This window comes from Macrobrachium nipponense, chromosome 11 (genome assembly GCF_015104395.2).
Source record: "Macrobrachium nipponense isolate FS-2020 chromosome 11, ASM1510439v2, whole genome shotgun sequence".
Classification (NCBI taxonomy): domain Eukaryota; kingdom Metazoa; phylum Arthropoda; class Malacostraca; order Decapoda; family Palaemonidae; genus Macrobrachium; species Macrobrachium nipponense.
In genome coordinates, this window is record NC_061087.1 from 98836976 (window position 1) to 98852074 (window position 15099).

Below are 15099 nucleotides of genomic sequence, written 5' to 3' on the forward strand. Positions count from 1 at the left end.
CAGTTTCATGGAGTGGCTGCCAAGCCACACCTCCTGATCGACATTGAAGATCGTTCTCTCCTGAACCACAATCTACTCGGTGCATACAACGACGCCTGTTTCGTCCACATCCTCCTGTTTACATCTTCTGCAGCCGTCGAGCGTTTCGCCAAAATCCTCCCAACGCGAGTTTGGACACCCGTCCACCTACTGCTAGTCAATGCCAACCTGACGAACGACGCTGTCCATCTCCTCGCGCGCGAAAGCTTCAACTACAGCCCCTACTTATCGCTGCTTCAGCTTCACCCCTTCGTTAGCTTCTCCAAGTACCACATCCTGACCTACGACTACTTCCAGCCCCTCCACAAGGTCAGGTCACACGGGTTTTACGACCTCGCGGACCCGCCGGACTTCGACGACCTCTTCCAAGACCGTTTTTCTAACTTCCATGGGTACGACCTCCAACTGGCCAGCTGGACGGACGACTTCCCTTACATCTTTCCAGGACCGACGACTCAGGAGGCCATCGGCGTCGGCATCTCGATGCTGGAGGCTCTGGCGCCTATTCTGAACTTCACTTTCACCGTCTACGACATTGCTTCCGACGGGATGTGGGGCAGCCTTGTTAACGGGTCCTGGGTGGGCATGATTGGGGAATTGTGGCGACGGGAAAAGTAAGGGCGAACATTCCGCAGTTTCCTGCTTCTAAAGCACCAGTGACCAGAGGACATCAGTACAAACCTTTACTAGAGTTCTTGAATTTAAAAGCCAATGCAAACCTTCAATTCGAATTTTTTATTAAAAAACCAATGCAAACCTTAAACTTGAATTTAGAAATGTTTGAATTTAGAAATCATTATAACCCTTAAACTTGAATTTAGAAATCAGTATAAACATTAATCTTGAATTCAGAAATAAAAAGCAAACCTTAAATTTAAATTAAAAAATCAGTGCGATCCTGATTCTTGATTTTAGAAATCAATTCAAACTTTAATTCTTAATTTAGAAATCAATGTAAACTTTATTCTTGAATTCAGAAATCAATGCAATTCTTAGACTTTACTTTAGAAATCAATGTAAACCTTAAATTTAAATTTAGTTAAATTTTTTTGCTATTATATTTTTTTATTTGAGATGTATTGATTCTTCGAATTTTTTTTTTTTTTTTTTGTCAATGGAAAAAGAAAATGTTATGTTCATGAGAGTTAATACAAAAATGCACTGATAGAATCTAATTCGATCACACAAGATCATAAAATGTTAAAAATATTTAAAGTTTTAAGGGTGTACTGCTCTGCTTTACTAAATTAAATAGACTTTCACTTCCTAGCCTTGATGCCTAACATATGACTAGCAAAAAGCACACAAATTTCTTTCTGTCTCCATTCTTCGAATTTATTTAATTTATTTAATTAAGTCAGTAGCCATGTGTTTGGTACCAAAGCTAGGAAGTGAAAGATTTTAATGTGCTGATCTAGTCAAAGGAATTTTTCGAATATACTTAATCTAATAAAGTACAGAGTAGTAAATGCTTAAGAAATTTAAATATTTTTAACATTTGACTAGATGTGGACTTTAAATTATTTTATTTACTCGCCACTGTATCTAAAATCTGATAAATAAAAGAGTCAAATATTTAATCTAGTAAAGTACAGAGTAGTAAATGCTTAAAAAATGCAAATATTTTTAACATTTGGCTAGAGTTGCACTTTAAGATATTTTATCTACTCGCCATTTTATCTAAATTTGATGAATAAAGGAGGCACAAGTATGTGCTCATCCTTCAAGCAATTACTCCACCACGACCAGGGACATCTGCGTCAACATCATGAGCATCGTGGAGGATCGTTTCCAGGCCATGGACTTCAGCGTCCCTTACTTCACCGACGCCTGCAGCTTCGTCATAGCTACTCCAGATCCGCCCCCCAGGTGGCTTTCCGTCATCTTCCCTTTCACGTAAGCTATGGCAACACTTTTCTAGAGTTGACATATAGTACCATATTAGCAGGTTATGGAGTAGGTAATTGAAGAATTTTTGCTTTCACGTAAGCTATGGCAATACTTTTCTAGAGTTGAAATATACGTTTTAGAAGTTTCTGGAAAAGGCAATTTAGGCATTTTTCTATTCGTGTAAGCTATGGCAACACTTTTCTAGAGTTACCACATACCGATTTAGACGTTTATGGAAAAGGTAATTTATGAATTTTACCTTTCACGTAAGCTATGGCAACACTTCTCTCGAGTTGCCACATACCATTTTAGAAGATGATTATGATAAAAGTTATTTTTAAGATTTTCCTTTCACGTAAGCTATGGTAACACTTGTCTAGAGCTACCATATACCGTTTTAGCAGTTCATGGAGAAGGTAATTTAAGAATTTTCAGTATCATGTAAGCTATGGCAACACTTCTCTCGAGTTACGACATAGCGTTTTAGAAGTTTATGGAAAAGGTAATTTAAGAATGATCCTTATCACGTAAGCTATGGCAACACTTTTCTAGAGTTGCCACATACCATTATAGCAGATGATTATAATAAAGACAACTTCAGAATGTTTATTTATTTAGAGAAAAGTTAATTACAGTTTGAAATGCTTATCTACACACTCTCGGATTTACTAAATTAGATAAATGCAAAAATAATAAAATATAATAACATTGAATAAAGCCACTTTTATTTGATGTGTTTTTCCGAACATATAAATCATGACATATATAAACAAAGGTTAAATGCTTTGGATAACCTCTGTTAATTCAAGTTAATTTAGATTAACTATGTTTAAAAAGTACAAACTAAACTTTGAATAACTTCCTATATTTTAAATGTTGGCCTCATTTACAGATTGGAGACCTGGATAGCAGTTACACTGTCCGTCGTGACTGTCTCAGCTTTTTGGGGCATCATCCTAAAGGTGGGTCAAACGCCTTCTTCAAGGTCATGAAAATGCCCTGCATTTCCATTCATACACCTTCACCATTACTCAGATACAGGGTATAGCTTACAGTGTTTATCAGGTGAACGAAGATAATTCTAACAGTGAAGGGTTTATTTAACATGAGCCGTTTAATACACTTAAGCAAAAAAGCTAATTTTTTGTACATTTGGTGTTCCTATATACAATGCGCCACTCGCCTCAAACTTGAATATGTTTTCACACCGTCAGGATTTTAAGACACTTTCGTAACAATACTTCTTCCACTCCATCTAGACAAGGATTTCTCTCTCTTTCTCTTATCTCCCGTCTCTCGTCTTTCCATTCTTTTTTTCACTATTCACCTGTTGATACATCTTCACTTTTTTAAAAGAAGTTTGTCCATTGCAATCACCATCTTCAGCCTTTGTGAATAATATCTTAGATGTAAACAGTTTATCTTGACTTAAGATACCTATTTCCTCTCAGTTGAATATATATATATATATATATATATATATATATATATATATATATAATATATATACATATATAATATACATATATATATATATATATATACATATATATATATATATATATATAGTATATATATATATATATATATATCATAATATATATAATATATCTACATCAGATCTTCATGTATATATATAATCCATATATGTATATATATAAATATATATATATATATATAATATATATCTATATATATATTCAACTGTTATCCAGGTTCCCACTCTGTTAATGCAGCCAAAATTTTAAATATAGGAATTATTCAAAGTTTAGTTGGTTAATTTTTCAATATAGTTAATACCTATATATATATATATATATATATATATATATATATATATAATATATTACGCACACACATGTATGTATATACATACATGTGTGTGCGAGAAATTAGACGCCTCATAGAAACAAAATATTGAGACAAAAAACATATACTTTGGTTGGTACAAATTTAGACCAACAAATTAACAAATGCGAGAGGAAGGTGGACGAGTAGTTACATAGAACATATGGTGTTAGGCATAACGACTTTGAGCGATTATGAATTGTAATTAACTTTTTTATGCATCATGACGAGAGGGACCAAGAGCTATTTCTGCTTGGGTGTTCGTTAATTGGAACATGGGTTGTTCATTCTCGAAGGAGGGGCCGTGTGAGGTGTATGTGTTGAATCACTTGCTTGAGTAACAACCGAAGTATGTGGATAGTTCTGTTATAATATATATATATATATATATATATATATATATATATATATATATATATATAATATATAATATATAATATAATACTAATATATATATATAATATATATGTATAACATATAATGTATAACATATAATATATAATATATATATAATATATATATATATATATATATATATATATATATATATTTATTTATTTATTTGTGTGTATACATATATACATGTGCATGTACTATGTGTAATACGTCAATTGTACGATTACTTTCATGCGTTCATTTTTTACCAGAAGTCGTTACCTCATAATATCTTCTGAGAACTCTCGTAATTAGTCGTAATCCTGAAGAGTAGCGTTCAAGTCCTCGTGACTTCTTTCTGATGACTTTAATGAACCTTTTCTTCTTTCGTTATTCGATTTCCCTCTTTTAGTTTTCTGTAAAGGGAAACTGTTGAGACGGCTATTTGTCTGTCCGTCCGCACTTTTCTTGCCCGCCCTTAGATCTTAGAAACTACCGAGGCTAGAGGGCTGCAAATTGGCACGTTGATCATCCACCCTCAAATCATCAAACATACCAAATTGCATCCCTCTAACCGTAGTAGTCTCAATTTTATTTATGGTTAAAGTTAGTCATGATCGTGCGTCTGGCACCGCAACAACACAGGGCACCTCTGCTGGCTGAGAGGTTCATGGGCCCTAGCCTGAGAGTTTCATACAGCATTATACGCTATATACAAAACTCGATTGGGCCGAAGAAACTTCTGCGCATTTTTTACTTGTTTTTGTACCAAATCTCATTTCAATACTCTTCAAAGCAAAGATCAATTAACCTCGTATACTGACCTTTCTGTGTTTGTTAATATGTCTTAAAAATTCTAGATAACTTTAATTCGTTTTTTCAAGTAATCTAATTGAAAAGTTGAAAAATGGGTAAATGATCTGAAGATTGTCATTTTAAAACTTATAACTTAAAGTCACCCTTTCAAATTAACGTCATAAATTTTGTACATCTAGGAGTTGATTTTAATAACGTATTCATCGTAATACCCTAAGGATAATAGTACACAATAGATATTATTTAGAATTCTGACAAAATTAAAAAAAAATAGTTATAGCATAATTGGACCTTATGTATATTTCTGTATTTAGTATTCTTCAGAATGTGATATATACATACACACCTACATACACTCATGCACATTTAATTATATATATATATATATATATATATATATATATATATATATATATGTGTGTGTGTGTGTGTGTGTGTGTGTGTATGTGTGTGTGATTGTATGTATGTTATATATATAATACATAAATACATATATATATATATATATATGTGTGTGTGTATATATATATACGTATATATATGGTACGGGAATACGGAAGGACATGGCACATTACATGATTCTTTATTGCTAGCGACGTTTTTCGAGACAAAGTCCCATCTTCAGGCTGAAAGGCAAGGAAATAAAAAAATTACATCAATACTAAACAATTAGGCAAGTTAACGTAAAATTATTATATTAAAGTAGTTTCTAAGTAAAATTACGAATTAAAAAATCTCAAAGAATGAGTATTACATCTATACATACATATTCAAGAAAAGGAAATGTAAAATCATAAACAATTAAAAAATATTTCTAATTAAAATTACGAATAAAAACATTTGAAAATTAATATATATATATATATATATATATATATATATATATATATATATATATATATATACATATATAATGTAAATAATAAAAAATGAGGAAAATACCTTGCTCAAGCAGAGTCCCGCCGTTCCGTGTCAGGACGGTTGAAAAAAGTCAAGAGGAGGCAAAGAACAGAGTGACGTGTCTTTATGCTATATACAAAGGTACTGAGGTAATATGGTTGTTAATTGAAGGTACCAGTTTCTTAATTGCCAAACTTTCAAGAACGAGGAGGTGTTCGTATGGTGACGTTATAATGACCTTAAAGTTGTTATAATTTATCTCTGCCTTACAGATTATTTGATTGTTCGGGGGTGGATAATTTGCTGAGATAAATTATAACAACTTTAAGGTCATTATGACGTCACCATACGAACACCACCTCCTCGTTCTTGAAGTTTTGGCAATTAAGAAACTGGTACCTTCACTTAACAACCATACTACCTCAGTAACCCTTTTTGTAATATAACATAAAGCCACGTCACTTTTGTTCTTTGCCTCTTCTTGACTTTTTTCCACCATCCTGACACGGAACGGCGGGACTCTGCTTGAGCAAGGTATTTTCCAAATTGTCTTATCATTTATATTATCTATATATATATGTATATATATATATATATATATATATATATATTATTTTTTCAAATATTTGTCTTCATTCTATTATCTATATATACTGTTATAATATATATTATATATATATATATATATATTATTTTTTCAAATGTTTTTTATTTGTAATTTTAATTAGAAATATTTTAATTGTTTATGATTTTACATTTCCTTTCTTGAATATGTTATGTATTGATGTAATACTCATTCTTTGAGATTTTTTAATTCGTAATTTTTGCTTAGAAATACTTTAATTTTATAACAATTTTACGTTAACATTCCTAATTGTTTGGTAATGATGTTAAATATTTATTTCTTGCCTTCAGCCTGAAGATGGGACTTTTGTCCTCGAAACGTCGCTAGCAATAAAGAATCATGTAATGTGCCATGTCCTTCCGTATCCCCGTACCTATTTCACCGAGGGTTAGCCCACCAGTGATGAAGAATATATACCGTATATATATTATAGTATATATATATATATATATATATATACATAAATATAATATATGCATAGATATACATACATATGAATATGTATATGTATATACTGTATATATACACATACATGTAAGCGGCATTCATAACAATCATTCCTCCAGGTCAAAGGAGTACCCTATCGCTGGAGCGGGGTCATTCTGGAGGTAATGAGAGTTCTCCTCCACCAGGATTCTGGCCCCATCCCGCCGGCGTTATCTACCAGGTAGGGATAAGTCAAGGGCTTCTCCTTGAGCAGAAGAACTCGCGCTGGCATAAGGCCATCTTAGTCTGAACGCACAGTTAAAGGGAGAGCTACCTTTTAGGATGAGATGGATAGAAACAATCGCTTCACAGGAGAGAGTTTATAAATGACTAACGAAATGGCAGTTTGGTTTTTTTTTATTATTAATTATTATTATTATTATTATTATTATTATTATTATTATTATTATTATTATTATTATTATTATTATTATTTCACCCGGGTGAATGACTAGTCATGGGAGAGAGTTATAAAATGACTTAAGGCATGGCACCATATTATTATTATTATTATTATTATTATTATTATTATTATTATTATTATTATTATTATTATTATTATTCCGAATACGCAAATAAAAACACTTAAATGAAGACAAAGAGAAAAAACGATAAACTGAACGCTCATAATAAGAGATTATATAATTTGAACACTCTTGATAGCATTACCATAATGTTATTGTCAGTCTTTAGTATTACGTTGGTGATATACGCCAGCACGGGCCCTTGCTCATAATGAAAATCAGTAAATCTGGATAATGAAATGCTCTTATGTCTCTTAACTATTGCGGTTTCGTTTTCAAAGGCCAGATTTCGTAAGAATAACGAATTTGCGATTCTTTAGCATATTTCTATAAGTACTCTTGCCTCATAATGAAAATCAGTAAATCTGGATAATGAAATGTTCGTACGTCTTTTAACTATTGCTGTTTTGTTTTCAAAGGCCAGATTTCGTAACAATAACCAATTTTCAATTTGCAATTCGTTAGCATATTGCTAGAAATACTCATGCATCACTTTAACTTCATCTGAACAAATCTGGAGCGAGTTAGATTTAGCATTTGTCTTTCTTTGCCTCACCCGTTATCTTCTTTCATCCACAGGCTCTATGGATGTATGTGGGGCATAATCGGGATGATCTTATCCATCTGCTACACTGGAAACCTCATCGCCTACATCACAGTGGCTGGAAAAGCCAAGCGCATGACGACCCTCCAGGAACTGGCTGAATCGGATCTTCGGTAGGAAGGGAGATTGTCAGCGGACATACGACCTCTTTGAGGTCTCCCCCAGAATAGACAATGCTTTCCTTTCCCTTCCAGAGATTCTCCGAGGTCTCCCCCAGAATAGACAATGCTTTCTTTTCCCATTCCGAGCATCTCTGATATCTCCCCCAAAATAGACAATGCTTTCCTTTCGCATTCTTTTCGCATTCTCAGAATCTCGAGAATCTCTGATGTCTTACCCAAAATAGAGAAATGCTTTTCTTTCCCATTTTGAGAATCTGAGGTCTCCCCCAAAATGGACAATGCTTTCCTTCCCCATTCTCAGAATGTCTGAGGTCTCCCCCAAACTCAAAAATTCCATTCCTTTTCCGTTTGAGAATTTCTTTTGAAGACTTCATTACAATAGAGAATCCTTTCTACCCCAACAGGATAGCGATGGTTGACTACGGAAACTTTGTGCCCGGGGCCTTGAGGGCATCGCAGGACACCACCCTGAGGACCTTGGGAGAGAAGCTGGACCTCATTCCTTTTGACTACGAAGGAGCCTTGCAATCGGTACGGTTAATTAAGTTAGACAAACTCTTCCCAGTAGTAGTACGTACCTCGTCAGATACTATAGGAACCTGGCTTTCTGATAAGTAGCGAAACGAAGTCCTTTCAAGGAACGAAGACCCTGAACTTCAATGTTCTCTCAGTATCTTTCAGTTGACAGAATTGACGCATAGCTCCCATCCTAACCTACCGTTCAATTTGAGCGATATATCTAAAGGTGTACTACTTATGTCATAGTTCTTCTTTGATGATTTCTCTCTCATAGTTGAATATTTTCATCTCGATTTCCTTTTCTGAACTTTGCTGTTTGACTTCCTAGGGCTTGTAGCTTTCCACTTCACCAAGTATTGTTACAGCTTAACAATAATAATATAAATAATAATAATAATAATATTAATGAGCTCAGTTTTCCGTGTCGAAAATGAAGACAATGGTTGCAGGTCCACAATAAGATAGCATGTGAGTATGTGGTCTTTAATGGATATTAAAAGCTTTCGAACCTTGTTCTAGGTTCATCTTCAGTCAAGATGAACCTAGTACAAGGTTCGAAAGCTTTTATTATCCATTAAAGACCATATTCCCACATGCTATATTATTGTGGACCTGCAACCAATAATATTAATAATAATAATCTAGACAAAATACACCATCTAATTTTACCGCCTAGTACGTCCACCCATGACATGAAATGTCCAATAAAACACGTTGAAACCTCTTGGTTACTGCACCATAAAGGCAGGTGTCTTCCTTAATCACAGCCAGAATAACAATGTCCTACTTTCTTCCAGGTAGTGAAGAGAAAGTTCTCTCTCGTCGAAGGCAGCGAATACATCGTATACAAAGTCATCAAATACAAACAGATGACAACAACGTATTTCTTACCTGAGACCGTCTACCCCATCTACGTCGGCTGGATGTACCCCAAGAAGACGCCCTGGAAGCACAAACTGGATCCGTATTTGCTGAGGCTGGTCGAGTCTGGGCTGTGTCGGCACTGGAAGGAGGTAATTGTCATTATGGAATGACTGGAAGTCTTTGTGAAAGGAAGGTTTTAGTTTCAGTGCTGTCAAGAGTCAAATGATCAAATATAATGCTGTGAATTAAATTCACCTGAATATAGAATTTAGGTCAATGTCCAAGCACTGGGCCCTATGAGCTCATTCAGAGCTGAATCGGAAATTGACAGTAAAAGATTTGAAAGGTGTAACAGGAAGAAAACTTCGCAGCTGCACTATGAATCAATTGTTAGGCGAGAGTGGAAATTAAGATGGATGGAAGAGAATATGGAAGGAGACCTTACCTTACAGACCTTACATCTTGTTCGGGTTGCCCCAGGTCCCTCAGTGTGAGGCATCTCTAATGTCTACCAGAGAGTTGCTAGTACATCTTCCGGTATATTTTGCATCTTCCAATCTTGGATGATCTGGGATGCAGCTTAGATATTTGTCGAGCTTATTCTTAAACACATCTACGCTCACTCCTGATATATTCCTCAGATGAGCTGGCAATGCATTGAATAGACGCTGCATTATCGATGCTGGTGCGTAGTGGATTAATGTTCTGTGTGCTTTCCTTATTTTTCCTGGTATAGTTTTGGGCACTATTAATCTACCTCTGCTTGCTCTTTCTGATATTTTTAGCTCCATGATGTTTTCAGCTATTCCTTCTATCTGTTTCCATGCCTGAATTATCATGTAGCGTTCTCTTCTCCTTTCTAGACTATATAATTTTAAGGATTGTAGTCTTTCCCAGTAGTCAAGGTCCTTAACTTCTATTTTAGCTGTAAAGGACCTTTGTACACTCTCTATTTGTGCAATATCCTTTTGATAGTGTGGGTACCATATCATATTGCAATATTCAAGTGGACTACGAACATATGTTTTATAAAGCATAATCATGTGTTCAGCTTTTCTTGTTTTGAAGTGCCGTAACAACATTCCCATTTTTGCTTTACAGTTTGCCAATAGAATTGCTATTTGATCATTGCATAACATGTTCCTATTCATCATCACACCAAGGTCTTTAACTGCTTCCTTATTTGTGATTGTCTCATTATTAGGTCCCCTATATGCATATAGCTTTCCTTCTCTGTCTCCATAATTTATTGATTCAAATTTATCAGAGTTAAATACCATCCTATTTACCTCTGCCCAATCATATACTTTGTTTAAGTCTCTTTGTAGCGCGTTCTTATCTTCATCACAAGTAATTTCGCTACTTATTCTTGTGTCATCGGCAAAACTACTCACTACCGAGTCCTTAACATTACTGTCTATTCTGCAATCATAATAACAAACAGTATTGCAGCTAACACCGTACCTTGTGGCACACCGGATATTACCTTAGCTTCATCCGATTTCTCATCGTTTGCAATAACTATCTGTTTTCTGTTGTGTAAAAATTCTCTTAACCATCTTCCTACTTTATCCACGATATTGTGTTTTCTAATTTTCTTCGCTAATATCTTATGGTCTACCTTGTCAAAAGCTTTTGCAAAGTCTAGATAAACCACATCTGTCTCATTTCCGCTTTTCATATTTTTGTATATGTTCTCACGGTGGACTAACAGTTGGGTTTGTGTACTTTTTCCGGGTACGAAACCATGTTGTCCTATATTAAACAAATTATTTTTTATTAAATGTTTCATAATATTTTTCTTCATTACCCTTTCATACACTTTCATAATATGTGATGTTAGACTCACAGGCCTATAATTACTTGCCTCTAGTCTTGATCCACTTTTGAAAGTAGGGGTTATATATGCTAATTTGTGCTCATCATAAATCTTGCCTGTATCTACACTTTGTCTTAATAATTAAATATTGCAAGTGGCTTTGCGATAGAATGAACTACTTTCTTTAACAAAATAGCAGGAATACTATCAGGACCTGCAGCAGCTCCATTTTTAATTTCATTAATAGCCTGTATAATATCAGCTTCATTAATATCTATGTCAGCTAAATATTCACTATTTTCGTCCCTTACTTCTGTATCATTATCTTCATTATCAATTCTAGGGGTGAATTCTCTCTTATATCGTTCTGCGTATATGTTGCATATCTCCTTTTTTTCATGCGTTAATCTCCCTTCAATTCTTAGAGGGCCTATTTCTATTCTTCTTTTATTCATCTTTTTCGCGTACGAGTATGATAGTTTGGGGTTTCGCTTGATATTTACTAGGGTTTTTTCTTCCAAGTCCCGTTTTTCATTTTCTTTTGATTGTATAATCTTTTGTTCTGCATTTTCTATCTTACTTTTTAGTTCTATAACTTTCCATGCATTTTTCTCTTTTGCAAGACCTTTTTTCCACTTTCTGATTTTCTGGAACAAGATCCTTCTGTCTCTTGGTATGCATGACTGATGTTTACTTTTCTTCTTCGGTATAAATTTTTCCACTATTTTCTTTAATATTTTATATAGTATCTCCGTATTTACCTTTATGTCATCACTTACGAAAATGTTATCCCAGTCTTTGTTTAATTCTTCATATATTTCTGACCATTTTATATTTTTACTGTAGAAGTTGTATTTTCCATATCCTTCCCACTTTTGCTTATCTGTTTTCACTTGCTTTGGAATGGACTGTTAATTCTATGACATTATGGTCTGAAATACTCGCATTATAAACTATTATTTCTTTAACATAATTCACCTCGTTCACAAATACTAGGTCTAAAGTATTTTCCTTTCTTGTTGGCAGGTGATTTATTTGTTGAATGTTGTATTTTAGTAGCATGTCTAATAGCTTTTCGAATTGCCTCTTATTTTCTGCACTACTATTACTCTCTTTTTTTATGTGTAAATACAACCACAATCTCCTATTCGTTCTTTCCAGTCTACGAAAGGAAAGTTAAAGTCTCCAGATAGGAGAAATAGTCCAGTCCTTGTGATTTCTACATATATCATCCAATTTTTCTATTATTATGTCAAACTCTTTAGTATTAGGGGTCTATATATTACTATGTTCATTAATTTTTCAGATTCAAATTCTACCCCTATTAGTTCACATTCTGAGTTACTATATTCCTCATATATTTTTCCTTGTTTTTTGTCTTTCCCATATATTGCGGTTCCCCCTTGATTCCTATTTTTTCTATCTGATCTATAAGTTTGGAACCCTTTTATTTGATCATCATTCCCAGTCTCTTGGGAATACCAGGTTTCACTTATATTCATTATATATATTTTCTTTTCAATTTAGGATAGTTCTTCTAAGTACTCTATTTTTCTTTTTGAGTTACTCGTAATTTAACCCTGCGCATTCATCACTATGCTGGTTTGCGTGTTTTCTCCTTCATTTAATATGGGTAATAATAAGGATTTTCCCATGTCTCTTTCCTGTTCTGGTATGTTGTTCTTTTCTTCATTTCTAGAAATTCTGACATTAAAAAATCCAACTTTTCCATAATATTTGATCTTCCTTCATCATAATTATTCATTTTGTGTCTGAATCTGCAATTTTCTCCGTATCTGCAATATCCTCTTGCATCATAAATACAGTTCTTATCTCTTGAGTTGTATCTTGGAGCTGATGGTTGGAAATATTTTGGTGACACCATATCGCGGTGATGGCTTGGTTTTTTCTTTCACCTGATATTCTTTGTTCCTCTCTTTATTTGTTTCTTTCTTATTTTGGATTTTATTATTTGACTGACTATTTATTTGATTTTGATTCATGGCTACAGGGTGCATATATTTACATTTTTTGTCGAACTTACATCCTTTTCCTTCTTTTAGTTTTTTGCATATTTTTGGATGTAGATCTCTGCAATCATCCTCATAGCCGTCTAGGTATGCACATTTACCATATATTTCATAGTTGTGACGTACCTTAGGATGTTTGTAGTAACATCTTTCTCCGAATCTGCAATTGCCTCTTTTCAAAAGGTTGCAGACTTTGTCTTTCTTGTCTATTTTTTCCTCTTTCCCATCATTGTTCAAATCTGGGTAGAGCCTCTTCGGGATTTTCTTTTGTGTTGTCATGTCGTAATTTTTTTTTTCGTGTGTATGCTGCTTGATTGCCTCATATGTAGTATCAATGAGTATCTCTGCATCCATACTTTTATCTTGTTCTTTGTTTTCCTTATTTTTTTCTGTAGGTAGGGCCGAAGGCACACTGTAAAGAACCTTAAGTCATGCCGACAGTGCACTGCATGAGGTGCACTAAATAATGCTGTGTGGCATTGTTTAATGCTGTGTGGCATTGTTTAATGCTGTGTGGCATTGTTCAAGAATTTTAATCACACACTATAAATAACGTTGCTTGAGTGATTCAATGTCAAATTAGTTGGTGCAAACACATCAGTCACTAGTCCACTTCTGAAAAAATGTTGAGCATACGAGTACATTATAATTATCTGCATCAGCGGCGCTCATTATGAAAGTCGAGTTTCCACTATGGGATATATGAGACAAAATCTACCCAGTTTTACGAAAGCGCGATTGTCAGTCGCAAAACTTCCTAACCAAATGTGTACGTACCCCTGGGAAACAGAGTAAATATTATCAATATTATCAAAATGCAACAGGTTTCATAAACGAAACGTTTTTCGTGGATTCAGGTCTCGAGACGCTTCCATTAATAAATAAATAAATAAATAAATAAATAAATAAATAAATATACAGACAGAAAAATAGATAATAGATAAATAATTAATAGATGAGTACAAAGATTATCGATACCTCAATGAACCTTCAAGCGAGAGAAGTCAAGACTACAGCAGGCCAGAAGGCATAAAAAAACACTGATTTTAATGACCGTACGATTATGACTACTGATTCTCAATGAGCTATTTGCCTCCAAATGCACATAATTCCCATAATTTCTTCCTTTAGGTGACCGTCAGAGAAGTCATGCGGAGAGAAGGAACGAAACTCGAATTCGCAGAGAAGGAGACTACGAGACCTCTTAGTCTTAAAGACGTACAAGTACGTATTTCGTAGAGTGAAGATGTAAAGGTACGCATTTCTCAGACTGAAGACTTACAGGTACGCATTTCGTAGACTGAAGATATACAGGTACGCATTTCATAGACTAAAAATGTACTTGTCCGCATTTCGTAGGCTGAAGCTGTACAGGTAAGCAAATCGTAGACTGAAGACGTACAGGTACGTATTTCGTAGGCTGAGGATGAACAGGTACGTATTTCCTTGACTGAAGATGTACAGGTACGCATTTCGTAGGCTGAAGATGTACAGGTACGCATTTCGTAGACTGAAGACGTACAGGTACGTATTTCGTAGGCTGAAGATGTACAGGTACGCATTTCGTAGACTGAAGACGTACAGGCACGTATTTCGTAGGCTGAAGATGTACAGGTACGTATTTCGTTGACTGAAGAC